Source organism: Scyliorhinus torazame, chromosome 1 (assembly GCF_047496885.1).
Source record: "Scyliorhinus torazame isolate Kashiwa2021f chromosome 1, sScyTor2.1, whole genome shotgun sequence".
In the NCBI taxonomy this organism is placed as follows: domain Eukaryota; kingdom Metazoa; phylum Chordata; class Chondrichthyes; order Carcharhiniformes; family Scyliorhinidae; genus Scyliorhinus; species Scyliorhinus torazame.
This window is the reverse complement of record NC_092707.1, coordinates 291,664,337-291,687,034: the sequence shown is the minus strand read 5'-3', so window position 1 is coordinate 291,687,034 and position 22,698 is coordinate 291,664,337. Positions and strand designations below refer to the sequence as shown.

Genomic DNA, 22,698 nt, shown 5'->3' with positions numbered 1-22,698 from the left:
GCGTTCTGTGATGCCACATCGAGCGAGGCAGCAAGGGCCCGTGCCTCCCTGAGGCCTAGTTAGTCCCTTTCCAGCAATCGCTGGCGAATTTGGAACGAGAACATACCTGCTACGAAAGCAACCCGAATTAGTAGCTCCGTATGTTCATTAGCCGAAACCGGTGGGCAGTTGCAATTTCTCCCAATATCAACAGCGCACTGTAGAATTCGTCCAGTGATTCCCCGGGGATTTGCCGTCTCGTCGCGAGCTGGTGGCGTGCGTAGACCTGGTTGACGGGCCGAACGTAGATTCCTCTCAGCATGGCGAGCGCCGCCTGGAAATCGTCCGCATCCTCTATGAGAGTGTAGTTTTCCGGACTCACTCTGGAATGCAGGACCTGCATTTTCTGATCTTCTGTAGGTATACCGGGGGCCGTTCGGAGGTATCCTTCAAAACACGCTAACCAGTGTTTAAAAGTGGCCGCTGAGTTTGCCGCGTGGGGACTGATTCGCAGACACTCCGGAATGATTCGGAGCGCCGTGTTCTTTAAAGTTTGCGTAATAAATAGTAGCACAATCAATCACTCATGAGACGAGATGAGATGGGAGTCAATCGATGGCTTTATTACGCAGACTTGTTCCCCAGCAGCACAGTTACAGAATGCGGCTGTTGGGAGAACCCGGGCTCTAATACTCCGCCTTACTGAGTGGAGCCAGTAGGCGGCTGATCCAATTGGGACCCGTCGTCTATCCACCAATAGCCTCTCGGCATCACAGGGTACCGTAATACCCCTAATGCATACCACCACAAGGACATGAACACATAATCTATGGGCACGATCCAACGGCCACGCTGCACCCGAAAATCAGCTCGCAGCGGCGCAGCGTGGCCGTTGAAATTTGGAAGACCAGCTCCAGAGATCTACCTGGCTTGCAATGCATTGCGAGATTCAACACGATCTCCCGAGATGTTAATTCTGCCCACAATGAGCGGGATCACGTTTTAGCAAATCTGCATATTAGAGCGAGGCAGTAAGCCTCACTCTAATGTGCAGATTCCCACGGTATCTGAGGCTATGTGATTCAATGCCATTTACTTCAGAGACCTTGGGCGAGCGCCGTTCAACACAGGTCCCCATTTATGGAACGGCACTCATGGGGGGCGTCCCAGGGGATCTGAGGCCCCCAGCTGCATGGCCTTTGGGCAGAGTGGTGCCCAGGCACTGCTGGTGCCACCTAGATACCCTGGCAGTGCCAGCCTGTCACTCTGGCACTGCCACCTGGATGCCAGTCTGGCACTACTGAGGTGATCAGGTGGCGCTACCATGCGGCATAGGCACTGCCAGGGTGGCACTGCCAGGTTGGCATATTTTGCACCTGCCAACTGGGCCAGAGTGTAGATGTTGGGGGAACCAGGGACCCTCTCATACTGCATTCAGGTTTGGGGCAAGGGATTGTTTTGGGGGCCCCAGAGATCGTGACGCAAGTTCCAGTGAGCGGAGCTCCCCATTGTAAAAATCGGGGCTATGTGCGGCCTTGGCCACGCGTTCCTCGTTCAGGCCCCTGTTCAATGCGAGTCCCGATGAATAGCCATGTGTTTCTTGGCACTGTAAGTACCGAGAAACACACAGCTAAATGCTCGCTGGGGGACTCTATTCACTTTTGGGAGAATCGTGCCCTATGATGACATTTTACACTGCCAGCCTGTTCAGGTGAATAAAATAATTTGTGAGACTGCATTTAAAAACAAAGTACTGCCCGACACTAAAAACACACTAACCAGTCATTCATCTCATTGCTGTTTGTGAAAGCTTACTGCACACAAATTAGCAAGCTGGTTCACCGACAAAAAAATAGTGGCTGCACTGCAAAAGCAATTTACAATGAAGCACACTGAAACATCCTGAAGAAGTAAAAGAATGTTATATAAATATCAGTTTATCACTTCTTTCTTAACATGGTCGAGTGTGTTACTACCCACTTGAATGAAAACAACTCAAATCGATCAACGCCAATAAGCATCCTGCCATTCCATGACACTATTCTCTGAAGTAGTTAGTTTTCTTTTAGTTTCAATCATTTTATTGACAAGAGTTACGGAAATACTGCTTTGGTCAGAAAAAAAATGACTAGATGTTTGTAATGACTGGAGCTCACTGTGATGACGCCGTAATGCTCGGCTCACTGTCAAAATCTATCTTTTCCACAATGTTTTTCAGTTTGATATGGAGAATTGCTAATATCAATAAGAAACCAAATGGTATAAATCAAATCTACTTAACCCTTCAACATACTACCTTAATTTAAAATAAAGTTAAAGCCGAAATTCATTGACGGTTGGGTGTTGGCATGCTGGAAATATGAACGCAGTTAATCCAACAGTGGCACTCATCGATTTGGATTGATTTGTGAAGAGAACCAAAAACAGATATGGGGTGGAATTCTCCCCCCCACGCAGGGCGGGAGAATCGCCGTTTGCAACGGGCGAGCGGCGATTCTCCGGCCCGGATGGGCCAAGCGGCCTGCCCAACACGACAGGTTCCCGCCGGCGCCATCCACACCTGGTCGCTGCCGGCGGGAACAACGCGGGAACGCTGGGGGGGGGGCCTCAAATGTAGTCTGGCCCGCGATCAGTGCCCACCGATCGGCGGGCCGGCCTCTCTAAAGAAGGACCTCCTTTCCTCCGCCGCCCCGCAAGATCCATCCAACATCTTCTTGCGGAGCGGCCTCGGGGAGGACGGCAACCATACATGCGCGGGTGACGCCAGTTACGCGGCACCAGCCGCGTCATTTACGCGGCACCGCTTTTACTCGGCGCCAATGCTCGGCGCGCGTAAATGAAGCAACGCCGTCCTAGCCCCCCCGGGGCGGCAGAATAGGGGGCTGGGACTCCGGTTTTCACTCCAGCGTCAGGATGTAGACTCCCAATGGGAGAATTGCGCAAGTACAATTAGCAAGTACAAGGGGAGCAAATCAGCAGAGGCATTAGTGGAGTACAGAAAGCGCAGGATGGAGATTAAGGAAGCATTTAGGAGAGAAAAGAGGAGATATGAGAAATCTCTGGCTGGTAAAAGTAGGGAAAATCCCAAGATATTCTATAAGTATAGGTTCCCCACAGTAGGCTATTGCAAAAAATACGGAGGCTGGGGATTGAGGGTGATTTAGAGATGTGGATCAGAAATTGGCTAGCTGAAAGAAGACAGAGGGTGGTGGTTGATGGGAAACGTTCAGAATGGAGTACAGTCACAAGTGGAGTACCACAAGGATCTGTTCTGGGGCCGTTGCTGTTTGTCATTTTTATCAATGACCTAGAGGAAGGCGCAGAAGGGTGGGTGAGTAAATTTGCAGACGATACTAAAGCCGGTGGTGTTGTCGATAGTGTGGAAGGATGTAGCAGGTTACAGAGGGATATAGATAAGCTGCAGAGCTGGGCTGAGAGGTGGCAAATGGAGTTTAATGTAGAGAAGTGTGAGGTGATTCACTTTGGAAGGAATAACAGGAATGCGGAATATTTGGCTAATGGTAAAGTTCTTGAAAGTGTGGATGAGCAGAGGGATCTAGGTGTCCATGTACATAGATCCCTGAAAGTTGCCACCCAGGTTGATAGGGTTGTGAAGAAGGCCTATGGAGTGTTGGCCTTTATTGGTAGAGGGATTGAGTTCCGGAGTCGGGAGGTCATGTTGCAGCTGTACAGAACTCTGGTACGGCCGCATTTGGAATATTGCGTACAGTTCTGGTCACCGCATTATAGGAAGGACGTGGAGGCTTTGGAGAGGGTGCAGAGGAGATTTACCAGGATGTTGCCTGGTATGGAGGGAAAATCTTATGAGGAAAGGCTGATGGACTTGAGGTTGTTTTCGTTGGAGAGAAGAAGGTTAAGAGGAGACTTAATAGAGGCATACAAAATGATCAGGGGGTTGGATAGGGTGGACAGTGAGAGCCTTCTCCCGCGGATGGATATGGCTGGCACGAGGGGACATAACTTTAAACTGAGGGGTAATAGATATAGGACAGATGTCAGAGGTAGGCTTCTTTACGCAAAGAGTGGTGAGGCCGTGGAATGCCCTACCTGCTACAGTAGTGAACTCGCCAACATTGAGGGCATTTAAAAGTTTATTGGATAAACATATGGATGATAATGGCATAGTGTAGGTTAGATGGCTTTTGTTTCGGTGCAACATCGTGGGCCGAAGGGCCTGTACTGCGCTGTATTGTTCTATGTTCTATGTTCTATATCAATGGGAAGACGATAAACGGGGAGAGAGTAGTACGCATTAGGGACCAAGGGGGAAATCTGTGGGTGGAAGCAGAGGAAATTGGTAGAGAGTTGAACTAATACTTCAAATCTGTCTTCACCCAAGAGAATGAGGACGTAGGTATGGAACCCGGAGAGAGAGACTATGATGTTCTTGAGCAAATTGATATGTGGAGTGACAAGGTATTGGAGCCATGATGTGGAGATGCCACTGTTGGACTGGGGTGAGCACAGTAAGAAGTCTTACAACACCAGGTTAAAGTCCAACAGGTTTGTTTCAAATCACTAGCTTTCGGAGCACTGCTCCTTCCTTAGGTGAATGAAGAGGTAGGTTCCAGAAACATATATATATATATAGACAAAGTCAAAGATGCAAGACGATACTTTGAATGTGAGCATTTGCAGGTAATAAAGTCTTTACAGATCCAGAGAGAGGCGTAACCCCAGGTTAAAGAGGTGTGAATTGTCTCAAGCCAGGACATTTGGTAGGATTTTGCAAGCCCAGGCCAGGTGGTGGGGGGTGAATTTAATGCAACATGAATCCCAGGTCCCGGTTGAGGCCGTGCTCATGTGTGTGGAACTTGGCTATAAGTTTCTGCTCGGCAATTCTGTGTTGTCTTGCGTCCTGAAGGCCACCTTGGAGAACGCTTACCCGAAGATCCCTTCCAGTCGGGGAACGCTTCAGCAGTCACGGGCATTCAGCCTCTGATCTTCGGGTAAGCGTTAATTACCTGCAAATGCTCGCATTCAAAGTATCGTCTTGCTTCTTTGACTTTGTCTATATATATATATATATGTTTCTGGAACCCACCTCTTCATTTACCTGAGGAAGGAGCAGTGCTCCAAAAGCTAGTGATTTGAAACAAACCTGTTGGACTTTAATCTGGTGTTGTAAGACTTCTTACTAAGGTATTGGAGGTGTCGGCAGGCTTAAAAGTGAACAAATCTCCAGGTCCCGATGAATTGTGTCCCAGGATGCTATGGGAGGCGAGGGAGAAGATTGCAGGGTCTCTGATCCAAATTTTTAATTCCTCTCTGGCCACGGGGGAGGTGCCAGTGGACTGGAAAAAACTTTTGTGGTTCCAAGAAGGTACAGAAGTCTGAAGACCCGCACATCCAGACATAGGAGCAGCTTCTTCCCCACAGCTACAAGACTCCTCAACGATTCCCCCTCGGACTGATCTGTTCCCTGTAAGAACACTATTCACGATGCCCTATGCTGCTCTTGCTCATGTATTTGCTTTGTTTGGCCGCTTGTTCCGCACTGTAACCAATCACTGTTTGTCGATGTACCATTTGTCAATGTTCTCTGTTGATTATTCTTTTTTGTCTACTATGTACATACTGTGTACGTTCCCTCGGCCTCAGAAAAATACTTTTCACTGTACTTCGGTACATGTGACAATAAATCAAATCAAAATCAAATCAAATATTGAAGAAAGGTTGTGGAGATAAGCCAGGGAACTACAGTCCAATGAGTCTCACATCAGTGGTGGGGAAACAATTGGAGAAAATTCTGAAGGAGAGAATCTCCACTTGGAGAGGCAAGCTTGGTCAGGGATAGTCAGCATGGCTTTGTCAGAGGGGTGATGTGGACATGCCAGCGCCGGCCTGGGGTGGGCACAGTAAGAAGTCTCACAACACCAGGTTAGAGTCAAACAGGTTTATTTGAAATCACAAGCTTTCGGAGCGCTGCTCCTTCATCAGGTGAAGAAGGGAAGTCACGCCTTACAAATTTGATAGAATTTTTTGATAAAGTGACTGAGTGTGTGGATGAAGGAAGTGCAGTTGATGTAGTTTATATGGATTCCAGCAAAGTCTTTGACAAGGTCCCACATGGGAAACTTATAAAGAAGACAAATACACAAGGGATACAGGGAAATTTGATAAGGTGAATGCAAAATTGGCTTAGTTGTAGGAGACAGAGGGTGATGACAGACGGCTGCTCTAGTGACACAGGGATCTGTGCTGGGTCCCCTCTTATTCGACATTTATATAAATGACATAGATGACTATGTGGGGGATAGGATCAGTAAGTTTGCAGATGACACAAAGATGGGTCGGATGGTGAACAGTGAGGTGGAGTGTCTTGGGTTACAGGAAGATATAGTCGGGATGGTCAAATAGGCAGATAAGTGGCGGATGGAATTTAACCCTGAAAAGAATGAAGTGATACACTTTGGAAGGAGTAATTTGACAAGGAAGTATTCAACGAATGGCATGATACTGAGAATAAAGAACAAAGAAAAGTACAAAACAGGAACAGGCCCTTCGGCCCACCAAGCCTGTGCTACCCATGCTGCCTTTCTAACCTAAAACCTTCTACACTTCCTGGGTCCGTATCCCTCTATTCCCATCGTATTCATGTATTTGTCAAGATGTCCCTTAAACGTCACTATCGTCCCTGCTTCCACCACCTCCTCCGGCAGCGAGTTCCAGGCACCCACTACCCTCTGTGTAAAAACATTCCCTCGCACATCTCCTCTAAACTTTGCCTCTCGCACCTTAAACTTATGTCCCCTAGCAATTGACTCTTACACCCTGGGAAAAAGCTTCTGACTATCCAAGTTCCGAGGAACAAAGGGACCTTGGCGTATTTGTCCATAGATCTCTGAAGGCAGGAGGGCAGGTTAATAGGGTGGTGAAAAAGGCATATGGGACACTTGCCTTTATCAATTGAGACAGATTACAAAAGCAGGGAGGTTATGTTGGAGTTGTATAGAACTTTGGTGAGGCCACAGCTGGAGTACTATGTGCAGTTCTGGTCACCACATTATAGGAAATATGTGACTGCATTGAAGGGGGTGCAGAGGAGATTCACCAGGATGTTGCCTGGGTTGGAACATTTAAGTTATGAGAGGTTGGATAGGCTAGGGTTGTTTTCGCTGGAGCAGAGAAGACTGAGGGGTGACCTGATTGAGGTGTACAAGATTATGAGGGGCATGGATAGGGTGGATAGTGAACAGCTGTTCCCCTTAGTTGACGCGAAGGGCCTCTTCTACACTGTATTTTTTCTGTCATTCTGTGATTTGACAGAGATGTATTTCCAGAGTGGTGTGCCTCAAATCTAGTTCAGTTTAACAAAATCTGGAATTTATAGCACATCCATTTTCTCTGAAGTAATACATGAAATGAGTTTTGATAGCTCAGTCCAATTCTGATCAGAGATGGCCCAAGAGCACAGAAGTGTGAAAGTAGAAAAGCACCATCATCTTGATAAAATCAGGACATCCTGTCTGTTGATCCACTGCAATACAATGGAAGACTGCTATCGTAAACTCATTGATACAATTTAAGATATGTAGTGGGACATCCTCCTAGGTTCAGTGTCCTGGCTTCTTTCATACATCACAGAATGGTTACAGCACAAATTTGATCCATCCTGTCCATGCTGGCTTTCTGCCCAGTCTTCTGCCCTTATCCCTGCACACTCTTTCTTTACAGATAATAATCTAATTCCCTCTTGAATGCCTCAATTGAACTGGCTTCCACCACACTCCCAGGCAGCACATTCCAGATCCTAACCACTCGCTACATGAAAAAGCTTTTCCTCAGGTCGCCATTGCTTCTTTTGTCAAATTGCTTCTGTCTTCACAAAGGAAGACATGAATAATGGAAGTTCTGAGAAGCACACATTTCAATGAGGAGCTGAAGGAAATTAGTATCAGTAAAGAAATAGTTCGGGGGAATTTAATGGGATTGAAGGTGGACAAATTTCCAGGCCTAATAATCTTCATTCCAGAATACTAAGGATGTAGCCCTAGAAATAGTAGATATACAGGTGGTCATTTTCCAAAATATCTTTAGACTCTGGAATGGTTCCTAGAGATTGGAGGGTAGCTAATATAACCCCGCCATTCAAAAATGGAGGTAGAGAGAAGACAGGGAACACAGAACAGTGAGCCTAACGTCAGTAGTAGGGAAGTTGCTAGAGTCCATTATCAAGGATTTCATAGCACAGCATTTGGAAAGCAGTGGTATGATCAGACAAAGTCAGCTTGGATTTAGAAAAGAGAAATCATGCTTGACAAATATACTAGAATTCTTTGAAGATGTAACGAGTAGAGTTGACCAGGGAGAACCGGTAGATGTGGTTTATTTGGACTTTCAGAAGGCTTTCGACAAGGTCTTACATAGCAGATTACTATGTAAAGTTCAAGCACGTGGGATTATGGATAGTGTCTTGAGATGGAAAGAAAGCTGGTTAGCAGACAGGAAGCAAAAAGTTGAAATAAATGGGTCTTTTTCTGATTGGCAGGCAGTGACTAGTAGGGTTCAGCAGGGATCTGTGCTAGGACCTCAACTGTTCACATTATATATTAATGATTTGGACAAGGGAACTAAATGTATTATCTCCAAATTTGCAGATGATACAAAGCTGGGTGTGAGGGTGAGCTGTGAGGAGGAGGTAGAAATAATTCAGCATAGGTTAGACAGGCTGAGTGAGTGGACATATGCATAGCAGATGAAGTATAATGTGGATAAATGTGAGGTTCTCTGATTCGGTAGCAAAACTCGGAAGGCAGATTATTATTTGAATGGGTATAAATTGAAAGAGATGGGTACTCAGTGAGACCTTGGTATCATCATGAATCAGTCCCTGAAAGTAAGCGTGTAGGTACAGCGGGCAGTAAAGAATGCTGTCCTTCATAGCGAGATGATTTAAGGATAGGATAGAGATGTTTTACTGTAATTGTATAGGGCATTGGTGAGGCCACTCCTGGAGTATTGTATGCAGTTTTGGTGTCCTTATCTGAGGAAGGATGTTCTTGCTATGGAGGGAGTGCAGCAAAGATTTACGAGGCTGATTCCTGGGATGGCGGGACTGAGATAAGAGGAGAGATTAAGTTAGTTAGGATCATATACATTGGGATTATATGCATGAAACGTGCAGCTTACAATGCCTCCTCGACTGGATCTGATGTCCTGGGGGGGGGGTTGCTAGTGCTGTTGGGGAGGATTTAAACTAATGTGGCAGGGGGATAGGAACCAATGCAGGAAGTCGGAGGAAAGTAAAACGGGGCCAGAAACAAAAAGCAGTAAGGGGGAAAGTGTAAGGCAGAGAAGCCATAGTCAAAAATCAAAAAGGGCCACAGTACAGGGTACAGTGACTGAGGAGAGTGCGAAACGGGAGCTGGTCAATGCAGGATTGAGGGTGTTGTACCTAAATGCGCGCAGTATACGGAACAAGGGAAATGAGCTTGTTGCGCACATTGAAATTGGCTGGTACGATGTTGTAGGCATCACAGAGAGGGGGCTGCAAGGGGATCAGGGCTGGGATCTAAATATCCAAGGATATATGTCCTATCGAAAGAACAAGCCGATGGGCAAAGGGGGCGGGGTCGCATTGTTAGTAAGGAATGAAGTTAAATCGATAGCAAGGAGCGATATAGGATCAGAAGGCATAGAATCTCTGTGGGTAGAGTTGAGGAATCACAAAGGTAAAAAGACCCTGATGGGATTAATATACAGGCCCCCTAGCAGTAGTCAAGGGGCAGAAAATAAATCAAGAAATAGAAAAGGCATGTAAAAAAGGCAATATTACAATAATCATGGGGGACTTCAATATGCAGGTGGACTGGGAAAATCAGGTTGGGAGTGGATTCCAAGAAATGGAATTTGTGGAATGTCTAAGAGATGGTTTTTTGGAGCAGCTTGTGACAGAGCCTACTAGGGTATAGGCAATTCTGGATTTGGTGATGTGTAATGAGGCAGACCGGATTAGGGAACTTAAGGTGAAGGGACCCTTAGGGAGCAATGACCACAATATGATGGAATTTATCCTGCAGTTTGAGAGGGAGAAGCTGCAATCAGATGTAATGGTATTACAATTAAATAAGGGTAATTACAAAGACATGAGGGAGGAGCTGGCCAGAGTTGATTGGAAAAGGAGCCTAGCAGGGAAGACAATGAATAGCAATGGCAGGGGTTTTGGAGGATTATTAGGGAGGCACAACAGAAATTCATCCCAAGGAGGAGGAAACATGCTGAGGGGAGGACAAGGCATCCATGGCTGTCGAGGGATGTCAAGGACAACATAAAGGCTAAAGAAAAAGCATACAAAGTGGCGAGGATTAGTAGGAAACCAGAGGATTGGGAAGCCTTTAAAAGCGAGCAGAGGACAACTAAAAAAGCAATAAGGGAGGGGAGAAGATGAAGTATGAGTCCAAGCTAGTTAGTAATATAAAGGAAGATAGGAAGAGATTTTTCAATATATGAAAGGTAAAAGAGAGGCAAAAATAGACATTGGACCACTGGAAAATGTGGCTGGAGAAGTAATAATAGGAAACAAAGAAATGGCAGATGAACTGAATAGTTACTTTGCATCAGTCTTCACGGTGGAAGACACCAGTGGGATGCCAGAACTCCAGGAGAACCAGGGGGCAGAGGTGAGTGCAGTGACTATTACTAAGGAGAAGGCTCTGGGGAAACTGAAAGGTCTGAACATGGATAAGTCACCTGGACCGGATGGACTACACCCCAGGGTCCTAAAAGAGATAGCTGAGGAAATTGTGGAGGCATTAGTGATGATCTTTCAGGAATCACTGGAGGCAGGAAGGGTCCCAGAGGACTGGAAGGTGGCTAATGTAACACCACTGTTTATGAAGGGAAGGAGGCAGAAGAGAGGGAATTATTGACTGGTTAGCCTGACTTCGTCATTGGTAAGATTTTAGAGTCTGTTATTAAAGATGAGATCGCAAAGTACTTGGAAGTGCATGGTATAATAGGACTGAGTCAGCACGGTTTTGTCAAAGGGAGGTCGTGTCTGACAAATCTGTTAGAGTTCTTTGAGGAGATAACAAGGAAGTTAGACAAAGGAGAACCATTGGATGTGATTTATTTCGATTTCCAGAAGGTCTTTGACAAGGTGCCACATAGGAGACTGTTAAATAAGTTAAAAGCCCATGGTGTTAAGGGTAAGATCCTGGCATGGATAGAGGATTGACTGACTGGCAGAAGGCAGAGAGTGGGGATAAAGGGGTCTTTTTCAGGATGGCAGCCGGTGACTAGTGGTGTGCCTCAAGGTCTGTGCTGGGACCACAACTTTTCACAACATACATTAATTATCTGGAAGAAGGTACTGAAGGCACTGTTGCTAAGTTTGCAGATGATACAAAGATCTGTAGAGGGACAGGTAGTATTGAGGAAGCAAGGGGGCTGCAGAAGGACTTGGACAAGCTAGGAGAGTGGGGCAATGAAGTGGCTAATGAAATACAATGTGGAAAAGTGTGAGGTTATGCACTTTGGAAGGAGGAATTTAGGCATAGACTATTTTCTAAATGGGGAAATGCTTAGGAAATCAGAAGCACAAAGAGACTTGGGAATCCTTATCAAACGATTCTCTTAAGGTTTACGTGCAGATTCAATCAGCAGTTAGGAAAGTAAATGCAATGTTAGCATTCATGCCGAGAGGGCTAGAATACAAGACCAGGATGTACTTCTCAGACTGTATAAGGCTCTGGTCAGACCTCAGTTGGAGTATTGTGAGCAATTTTGAGCCCCGTATCTAAGGAAGGATATGCTGGCCTTGGAAAGGGTCCAGAAGAGGTTCACAAGAATGATCCCCGGAATGAAGAACTTGTCGTATGAGGAATGTTTGAGGACTCTGGGTCTGTACTCGTTGGAGTTTAGAAGGATGAGTGGGGATCTTATTGAAACTTACAAGATACTGCGAGGCTTGGATAGAGTGGACGTGGAGAGGATGTTTCCACTTGGGGGAAAAACTAGAACCAGAGGACACAATCTCAGAATAAAGGGGTGATCCTTTAAAACAGAGATGACGAGGAATTTCTTCAGCCAGAGGGTGGTGAATCTGTGGAACTCTTCGCCGCAGAAGGCTGTGGAGGCCAAATTACTGAGTGTCTTTAAGATAGAGGTAGATAGATTCTTGATCAATAAGTGGATCAGGGGTTATGGGGAGAAGGCCGGAGAATGGGGATGAGAAAATATCAGCCATGATTGAATGGCGGAGCAGACTCGATGGGCCGAGTGGCCTTAATTCTGCTCCTATGTCTTATGATCCTCAGCACCCCCCTACGACGAACGGGATCTGGAGGGCGCGGGGATAGCAGAGTTAAATCGTTCACCTTGGCTTGGCCGAGGCCAAGGAGGTGAGTATCCACCGGCCTCCACCCAGATGACCTGTCACATGTGAGTTGTTCATCCCAGTATGATGATCCTTTACTCTCATTCTCCTGCAGGATCGCAACCCAACAGTGCTACCCTCGCCCCCCCGCTGCATCCCGAGAGAACACATCGAAGGAGAGCTCCGAGGATGCCACCATCATCATATTACAGCTGTCATCCCCACTCACCACCAGCGCAGAGACACACACCTCGGTGGGCAAAAGTAGTGGACAGGATTCTGGGGCACAATCTGAGCTTCACACAGTTGCTGATGCACAGCAGATGGAGGTACGAATGTCCAGGGAGGACAGCGGTCAGAGATCTGCTGGATCCAAGGACCCAGCTGGGTCCCAGTCAGATGTTGTGCCTCTGGCCTGGCTATCAGCTGATGCAGCCGATAGGGTGCAGCCTTGAGATTCAGAGGGGAATTTGAGCGACACTCCAGTGGGTCCATAGCCGATTGGAGGAGACCCAAAGGCAACGGGCGCAGGAGGTAGCACCATGACACCAAGGCCACTGGCAGTAATTGCCGTCACCAAGGTCGGTGCATGTCCCGGTCTCAGGTGAGCATCGCTGAGGCACCCCTGAACATGTCCAGTTTGAACCGGATGTGAGCCTTGACTGTGAGGACAGCACACCACTCATCTTCGAGATCCATGCTGAGGATCGGGAGGTGCTTCGCTGTCTTGGAGAAAGGCAGCACATGCTTCGTAATGATGCCCACCCGGTATGGAGATTTGAGGCACGCAGCATCAGGATGTGTTGGGCTGTCGGGGTCGGAGTCTGGCATGGCCTGCTGTATTGAACGGACGCTTCTGCGCTGCGGCTGGGATCGTTGGATGCTGGGCATTGGAGCAGATCTGCAAAGGGCTGCGTAGTGGCCAACCTTGCCGTCGTGATTTTGCCGGACATTGCCACTTTAAATTGGCGGAGCCACAATTCGGACACGTCATGACGCCAAAGTCAGCGCGTTCTGTGCGCCATTGCGCAGTGCGGTCGAACGACGTACGAACTTGCACAGTCTGGTCGTCGGTCTCGCCGTCCCCTCGGTCGTGGCGCGCATGGACCCGGGAAAAGCGCGCGGATTGGCCACTCTCGTCGATACTTAGGCCCTGCATTTGTGCGATGGCCTGCAACCTTTCTGCCTCGTGGGAGGTTAGCTTTGCTGTATCTGCCGCCCTGATGTGGATGTACCGATTGTTAGCATGTTCATGGAGAACGCACGTTTCGATGGTGAGGGTGAGGGTGAGCTGCTTGACTTTCGGGAGCTGCTGGTGAAGGGAATCGGAGTGGACCCCGAAACGATCTGATCCCGGATCATGGAATCAGTGGTCGAGTCATAGTTACATGACTGCACGAGGGTGCGGAGATGGGTCAGAAAGGATTGAAAAGGTTCATCCTTACCCTGGAGCCTCTGCTGGAAAACGTACCGTTCAAAGCTCGCATTCACCTCAATGTCACAGTGGCTGACGAACCTCAGTAGGACAGTTTTAAATTCAGTCTTGTCTTCGCCTTCAGCGAATGTAAGGGAGTTGTAGATGTGGATGGCGTGGTCCCCGGCTGTGGAGAGGAATAGTGCGATCTTCCTGGCGTCCGATGCAGCCTCGAGGTCGGTGGCTTCTAGATAGAGTTGGAACTTTTGTTTGAAGATCTTCCAATTTGCACCGAGGTTGCCGGCGATGCGGAGCTGCGGAGGAGGGTGGATGTTTTCTATTCACCGGATGGCTGTTTGCTGGTAAACGCTGATTCACTCAAGGTAGGTCCATCAATTTTCAGCATCACTCACTGGTACCATGATGTGTTGGGTAGGCTGGGTCGATGTGGACTGCACTTGATGCAGTGTAGCGAGAGTCAGACCTCCAACACTTGATAAGATGCAACACGATTTTATTTAACATCTAAACTATTATACATGCTCAACTGTGTGTTGACACTATGCTGACTTGACTGGAGACCTGATACTAGACTAACCAGACTTACGAGCTACCACATGGTGTTTGCACTGGCCAGCTCACTAACTCGGACTGTCTCAGAGGCTGGGTCCTGAGAGAGCAGGAAAACTGGTGGCCTCTGACTTTATAGTGGTCGTGTCCTGTCTGGTGATTGGCTGCTCTGTTCTGTGTGCTTACTGGTCATCCTGTGTGTCAATCACTGCCTGTCTGCACTCCATTGTATACATAGATGTATATTATCACAAGACCCACAGGTGCAGCGCCACCCCCAGCCCAGGGGTGACCCCTCACCCAACGATGATCGCCCACATCATGACTGAGCCGTCCCGTTACCCCCCCACCCCTCAGCGCCCCCCCACCCGACTCTGGCGCAGCGGCCCCCCGTGTCTCCGGGCTGACCGCCCGATTTCTAAAATGGCTACTTACCTCATTGGAGCCCCGCAGCAGTCAAACCGCTAGCTTCACATTTTTAAATAGGTGTGTTAAAGGGCGCCCATGCGACCGCTCATTGGGGAGGGCGCTAGATCATGGGTGGCCATTAGATAGGGGATCTTTCTCGTTAATCGGATGGAGACTGGTCTTAATTGATGATTATTGGTTTCTCGCCACAGCACATCGGGATCCGCATTTCGCCAACAGGAGCGGGCCGGTTAGATCGGAAACCGATCGGCGCCCGACGTGCTTCCCGATTTCAGCCTTTCCCGCTATCTAGCTGACCCGCTCGTTCTCTCGCCCAGCGCGGCATGGCTGGTAGGTCGCGCCCACTGTTTCTCCACAGATGCTGCCAGATCTGATGAGTTTTTTCAGCATTTTCTGTTTTTATTTCAGATTTCCAGCATCCTTCTGTATCATAAAAGTGGGCGGGGTTATCTTGTGTATTGGGACTTTAACACACCCGTCTACACTCTAGTCCAGGCATTGTCAAACTCAGGGGCGCGACCCATGGGTGAGTCGCGGGCAGGTGTCGGGAGGGTCGCGGAGCTCCCGATCGCGCAGATTCGCACGCAACAACCGCAGCAGCCGGTTTTCAATAATGCCAGCTGCGAGCGGCCTTCAAAATGGCCAGGAACAGATTTTTTTTTATTTTTTAAATCAGCCGCTCTGCGCATGCGTATCTGATCATCGGTGCGCATGCACAAAACTATGCGCATGGGCACCGAAGATCGGGCACTCATGCACAGTGCGGCCGCATTTTTTTTATATGGTCGCAGCCTTTTCTTTTCCCCAAGTTCGGGGGGGGCCAAAGGGACAAAGAGACCATTGGGGCCAAAGGGACTCAAAACCATTTCTTCCATTTTTGTCAGTAACAAACAAGGTAAGAGAAAATGGTGGGTCGCGCAGGTCGGCCGGCGTGGGTCGCGCAGGTCGGCCGGCGTGGGTCGCGCAGGTCGGCCGGCGTGGGTCGCAAAGGTCGGCCGGCGTGGGTCGCAAAGGTCGGCCGGCGTGGGTCGCAAAGGTCGGCCGGCGTGGGTCGCAAAGGTCGGCCGGCGTGGGTCGCAAAGGTCGGCCGGCGTGGGTCGCAAAGGTCGGCCGGCGTGGGTCGCAAAGGTCGGCCGGCGTGGGTCGCAAAGGTCGGCCGGCGTGGGTCGCAAAGGTCGGCCGGCGTGGGTCGCAAAGGTCGGCCGGCGTGGGTCGCAAAGGTCGGCCGGCGTGGGTCGCAAAGGTCGGCCGGCGTGGGTCGCAAAGGTCGGCCGGCGTGGGTCGCAAAGGTCGGCCGGCGTGGGTCGCAAAGGTCGGCCGGCGTGGGTCGCAAAGGTCGCCCGGCGTGGGTCGCAAAGGTCGGCCAGAATGGGTCCCAAATGTTGATAAAAATGGGTCCCCGGAAAAAAAGTTTGAAAAACACTGCTCTAGTCTGCCCCATGTCACTGTAAATTCAAAATCCAGAGTGGAAGCATTCCCACAAAGCTATACTAGAGAAGATCAATTAGCTGAATGATCAGCAGCAATCCGAGGTCATTTGTAGGACCACTGTGGTAATACCAGGTATTGCAGTACCTGAGAGGTGGATGCCCATTGGCTAGACCCAGGAGTCTACCATTGGCTAACGTACATAGCTCCGCCCTGAGAGGCGGGGTATAAGAACCAATGCCACCCCAGCAGCCTTCACTTTCTGTATCGAAGCTGCTGGGAACAGTTCTAGCTGATTAAAGCCGATTAGTTATGACTCACCTTGTCTCGAGAGTAATTGATTGTGCATCAATTTAATCAGCTATTACTTCTGAAAAGATGGACCTCCGCATCATGCCGGAGTGCCTTCAGCTCAGTCCCCACGCAGACAACTCCACTGCTATCTTCAAGCACTGGCTGGCGTGTTTTAAGAGCTTCGTCGACACGGCCACCAACACCCCCACGGAAAGGCAGAAAATGCACCTTCTACGCTCGCGAGTCAGCCCTGCGATCTACCCTCTGATCGAGGAGGCAGAGAATTATGCTGCAGCTATCGAGCTGCTAGAAGGACATTCCATCCGTCCCCTGAACCAGGTCTTCGCCCATAACCTGCTGGCAACTAGAAGGCAGAGCCCTGAAGAAACACTGGAAGACTTCTATCGGGCTCTACTAGTGCTGGGCCGGAACTGTGGCTGCCCAGCAGTTACGGGGAACGAGCACACGGAACTTTAATTCAGGACGCTTTTGTGGCAGGTCTGACTTCCCCGACATCCGCAGAAGGCTCCTTGAAATGGACACACTGGGCCTCACTGAGGCACGGGCCCTGGCAGGGTCCATGAACGTTGCGTACAAAAACGCACTGGCTTTTGCTCCCGGGCGCACGGCGCCCCCCTGGGCTGCGTGGCACCCCGTCGCGGCAGCCCCCCAGGCTTTCCCGCTAACCCCGCAGGCCTGCGCCGCTAGACGGCCTGTTTTCACCGCCGGCCAACGCTGCTTCTTCTGCGGCCAAGCGTATCATCCCCGCGCGCTGCACGGCCCGCACCGCCACCTGCAAAGGGTGCGGCAAGAAAGGCCACTATGTTGCGGTCTGCCAGGCTGCGCCGTGGCAGCGGTCGCCAGCGACTATCAGCAGCCTTTGTTCCAGGTCCCGGCCGTCCAAGGCCCACCTCCGCCCTTCTATCCCCAGCCAACGTGCGACCCACGGGCGTGGCCATTTTGCCCCCCCGGCCACCACGCTGGATGGGTGGGCGCTGCCATTTTGTCCCTCGCCGACGCCATCTTTTGCATCCCCGGACTCCATGTGCGACCCGTGGCTGACGCCATCTTGGATGGGGCCTCAAGCCCCCAGCACTGCCGACCCCACGCTGCCTGACCAGAACTCCCCCTTGCTGCAGCTGGCCTCCGTTACCCTGGACCAGAGTCGGCCCCGGACGCTAGCGAAAGCCACCACAACGATTGCCATCAATGGCCACGTGACGTTGTGCCTGATCGACTCCGGGAGCACGGAAAGTCCACCCCGACACGGTAAGGCGCTGTTCTCTTGTCACCCATCCCGTAAACCAACGGATCTCCCTGGCCTCCGGGTCACACGCAGTGGAGATAAAGGGGTTCTGCCTAGCGAACCTCACTGTCCAAGGCAGGGAATTCCGCAATTTCCGCCTGCACGTTCTGCCGCACCTCTGCGCAGCCACCCTTTTTGGGCTGGATTTCCAGTGCCACCTACAAAGCCTGACCTTTAAATTTGGCGGCCCTATACCCCCCCTTACTGTCTGAGGCCTCGCGACCCTTAAGGTCGACCCGCCTTCCCTGTTTGCGAACCTCACCCCGGATTGCAAACCCGTCGCCACCAGGAGCAGGCGGTACAGTGCCCAGGACCGGACCTTCATCAGGTCCGAGGTCCAACGGCTGCTGAAGGAAGGGGTCATCGAAGCAAGCAACAGCCCCTGGAGGGCTCAAGTAGTGGTGGTAAAGACCGGAGAGAAACATAGGATGGTCATCGACTATAGCCAGACCATCAACCAGTTTACGCAGCTGGACGCGTACCCTCTCCCCCGTATAGCCGACCTGGTAAACAGGATTGCGCAATACAAGGTTTTCTCCACGGTGGATCTCAAGTCTGCCTACCACCAGCTGCCCCTCCGTCATGCGGACCGCCAGTACACTGCCTTCGAAGCAGATGGGCGGCTCTATCACTTTTTAAGGGTTCCCTTCGGTGTCACAAACGGGGTCTCGGTCTTCCAGCGTGAGATGGACCGAATGGTTGACCAGTACGGCTTACGCGCAACGTTCCCGTATCTTGATAACGTCACCATCTGCGGCCATGACCAGCAGGACCACGACATCAACCTCCGAAAATTTCTCCAGATCACAAATATCCTTAATCTGACCTACAATAAGGATAAATGCGTGTTTAGCACCGACCGTCTAGCCATCCTAGGCTACGTAGTGCGAAATGGAGTCATAGGCCCCGACCCTGAATGCATGCGCCCCCTCATGGAGTTCCACCTCCCTCACTGCCCCAAGGCCCTAAAGCGCTGCCTCGGCTTCTTTAGCTATTATGCACAATGGGTCCCTAATTACGGCGGCAAGGCTCGACCCCTGATCCAGTCCACAACCTTCCCCCTGTCGACGGAGGCCCGCCAGGCCTTCTGCCACATCAAAGCGGACATCGCAAGAGCCACGATGTGCACCATCTACGAGTCCCTCCCCTTCCAGGTCGAGAGCGACGCATCCGACGTAGCTCAGGCGGCCACCCTCACCCAAGCGGGCAGGCCCGTGGCTTTCTTCTCTCGCACTCTCCATGCTTCCGAAATTCGCCACTCCTCGGCCGAAAAGGAGGCCCAGGCCATAGTAGAAGCTGTGCGACACTGGAGGCATTACCTGGCTGACAGGAGATTCACTCTCCTCACGGACGAACGGTCGGTGGCCTTCATGTTCGATAATGCACAGCGGGGCAAGATTAAGAACGACAAGATCTTGCGGTGGAGGATAGAACTCTCCACCTACGATTACGAGATCTTGTACCGTCCCGGGAAGCTGAACGAGCCTCCTGATGCCCTGTCCCGCGGCACTTGCGCCCACCCCCACCCTCCCTGCAGCACCTGACCGGAGGGTCAGTACTGCCGCCGCCCCTACCCAGCGCCGAACAGGCACCGACGTCCCCTACAGGCGCCCCTCCCTCCTGCCCACTTTTCATTCCAACTGCGCTGCCTAGGGGTGACGAAGCTGCCAGGGAGGAAGACCCCACGTTCCCGGAGCCACAACCGCGGGGGCCCCCACCAGGATCAGTGCCGAAGCCCAGACGCTCCAGAAGGACGACCAGGCCACCCGATCGTCTGATTGCTGCACCATAAAACAATGAAAACTTTCTCTGTTACCCTCGACATCACGGTGCCTGCAATACCTGGTCCTACCATGCAAAAGGCGACAGTAACGCTGGCCATCACCCCGCTGGGTTGTTTTTTTTTTTAAACAGGGGTTGAATGTGGTAATACCAGGTATTGCAGTACCTGAGAGGTGGATGCCCATTGGCTCGTCCTAGGAGTCTACCATTGGCTAACGTACATAGCTCCGCCCTGAGAGGCGGGGTATAAGAACCAATGCCGTCCCAGCAGCCTTCACTTTCTGTATCGAAGCTGCTGGGTACAGTTCTAGCTGATTAAAGCCGATTAGTTATGACTCACCTTGTCTCGAGAGTAATTGATTGTGCATCAACCACCAACACCCCAACTCCTCACAAACCTGTCCATTGTCCAACGTTTAACGGTGTGCTATGATATCACATTAAAATGGTGTTTACACATGGAGGTGCTGTGTGCTAAGCACATCTTCCATTGAAACCTCATTAAAAGCAGTCAAGATATTTTTGCACAATAATTGGAGTTACGACTTAGGAGGAATATTTGGAGTTTGCTCCGTCAAACCCTTGTAGGAAAGTTAACAATTGTGGCAATCAGTAGCCACTGGCAGCTCTGCAATACAAAAATTGCTGAGAAAGATGGATGCAGCAGTTAGGAACAGTTAAAACACAAAGGCATTCATGATCCCAGCCATGCCTTTGGAAAGAGAGACCGGAAATACTTGTTAGCGTGATAAGATGTTTGCTGTTTGAACTTTCATAAACTTCTGCAAGAGGAAACTGGCCACAGGATGAATGCATTCTTTAATGAAAATGTCAGTAAACCTTATTTCAAAACACAATTGCCTTTTTTTGCACACGCACAATCATACAGAATGGGTTTAAGCAAAATAACTGCCCACTAGATGAACCCAATCTGCTTGAGAACAGAACTGACTACTTGGATACACAGACACACATGGGTATATATCGAAGCATGCATACCCACACATATAGACATGCACACATGCAGACAAAACACATATATACACACACTTGCATGAAGGCATGCAGTGGTTACAGTAATAGACTACAGACCCAGCAATCATAGGCTCAAATCCCACCAAGGCAAGTTGCAAAACTTAATTCAATAAATCTGGTAATTTATGGGCCAGCACAAGAAACATTCATGAAAAGCTGCAGGATTATTGAAAAAACTCAAAAAGTTCACTAATGTTTTTCAGGTAAGGAAATCTGTCACCCCTACCCAGGTCTGGCCTGCATGTGATCCCAGTTCTACTCAGAATGCTCTTAGAGCAACCGTCCAAAAGAGGTGCACAGACTTCCTTTTTGCCTTTTATCATGTAGGCCTGAAAAAATGGCCTGCCCGCTCCTGCCCATCTTCCCAATGCCAACTGTATTTTGCCTACAAGCCTAACTGACCTTGACTTAATCCTTCAAATAGGGCTGATGTGCTGCCGATTTCAGTGCTCACTTATTTTGCATATTATGGGGACAGATCAGGGGTGTGTGGGAAGGTATTGGGCTAGCAACCTGACTTATTTTATATGTCCCCGACAAAGAAAAAATCCAGCTTAATGTGTGGGGGCTGGCACAGGAAAAACTAACTTTGAAAACTGGCAGACCGCAACTAGTTCATTAATATCCTTCAGGAAAGAGGCATTGACCACCTTGATTCCAAATGTCCTCAGGGCAACCAGCATCTGGTATTAAATATTAATTGTTGTCTACAACCAAAGATCAATTAAAATAGTTAACTAGATTATCACTTACCCAGTTATTCTTGAGACAGTCCAGACACACCAGTTTTCCACAGTATATTCTTGTCACCAGTTTGATGAGTCGGACAACTAGAAATTGGCACTTACTTCCACAACCCAACACACTTTAGTTTTCTCCTATCCTTAAGAATCTTAGAGGCTATACTTAAAGCCAGCACACATTTCACAACAGAGTGCAGGGTTCTCTCACCAACATCCAGGAAGCACTCAGCACTTTGCAAGCTGGAAGTTATCATAGGATGGTTACAGGAACTAAACCTACTTGTTCCATTTGTAACTTAGTCCTGTTTCAAGGCCTGGTTCTGCAAGTAACCTTCTTGTTGCAGCCACACTTTTCTTTAATAAGGCATAACTCTAAACAAAACTAACTTACAAAAGAAAAAAAACGTTGAAGTTGCCCCTCACTTTGAATTGTTTCCGTTTGCATTTATGTGCTCATCAAATGCTTAAAACCACAGACCACAGCACAAATATCATGATGCTCCTATACAGAGCACTGCAACCTCTAAAAAAAAAGCTGCAGATAAACTTTAAATACATCATCCCTATCTCTTGAATTTGACAAGTCGAAGCAGCTTCTTTGAAGGACCTCCCTGTGGTAGCACATTTTAAAACAGTGCAAGCCTATTAATTAGCATAAACTGCAGTTCTACAAACATGATGCAAAACTGCAACATCACAAAAGGGATGTTTTTTAAAGTTCCTCTGCTGCTACAGAAAATATTAAAGCATATATTTCAGTGACTGGTAGAAGTAGCCCTGAGCTTGAATTTACTTTTACTTTTCAAGGAAAGTTTGAACTGAAATGGTGAGTATCTGCTGGGAAGCAAAATTCCTCATAAAATTGATTGGAATAACTGCGGAAGGCAGATAGCCTAGAATATTGTTATAACCGGCACGGGTCTTATGGAGTGGGAATGATGAGCTACCCCATGGACCTTGCAGAATATGAGCTCCTCTGATAAGGGGGTGGTGGATGGATGTCTAACAGTGTCTGGCTACATATAAACAGAGTCGTTGGGCGGCACAGTGGAGCAGTGGTTAGCACTGCTGCCTCCCGGCGTCGAGGTCCCAGGTTCGATCCCGGCCCTGGGTCACTGCTGTATGGAGTTTGCACAGTCTCTCCCGACACTGGCATTATGGTGGGAGGGGTGGTTGTGCTCCTATGCTTGCGGGGGGTGGGGGGGCTGCCCCGATCTCCATTGTAAGGGGAGGGAGTCCTTAAATTTAACTTTTTTTCAAAATGTATTATTACAAACATGTATCAAAGCAGGTTACTGCAAATAAACACCCCGGGAAACAAACATACTTCCCAACAAATCAACTATACAGACTGTACAGACTTTTCCCCCTTAAATTT

The 22,698-nt window shown here is 49.3% G+C and overlaps 1 protein-coding gene across 3 annotated transcripts in view; it reads right to left on the bottom strand.

The window, feature by feature from the left end:
* The window catches only part of sytl3 (synaptotagmin-like 3), a 161,854-nt gene extending 140,045 nt beyond the window's left edge, over positions 1-21,809 (bottom strand). For all 3 annotated transcript variants that reach the window (XM_072507509.1, XM_072507512.1, XM_072507515.1), the window contains exon 1: positions 21,331-21,809. The gene's annotated coding sequence lies outside the window, so the exon portion shown is untranslated. The remainder of the gene's footprint in view (positions 1-21,330) is intronic.
* Positions 21,810-22,698: the final 889 nt, after the last annotated feature.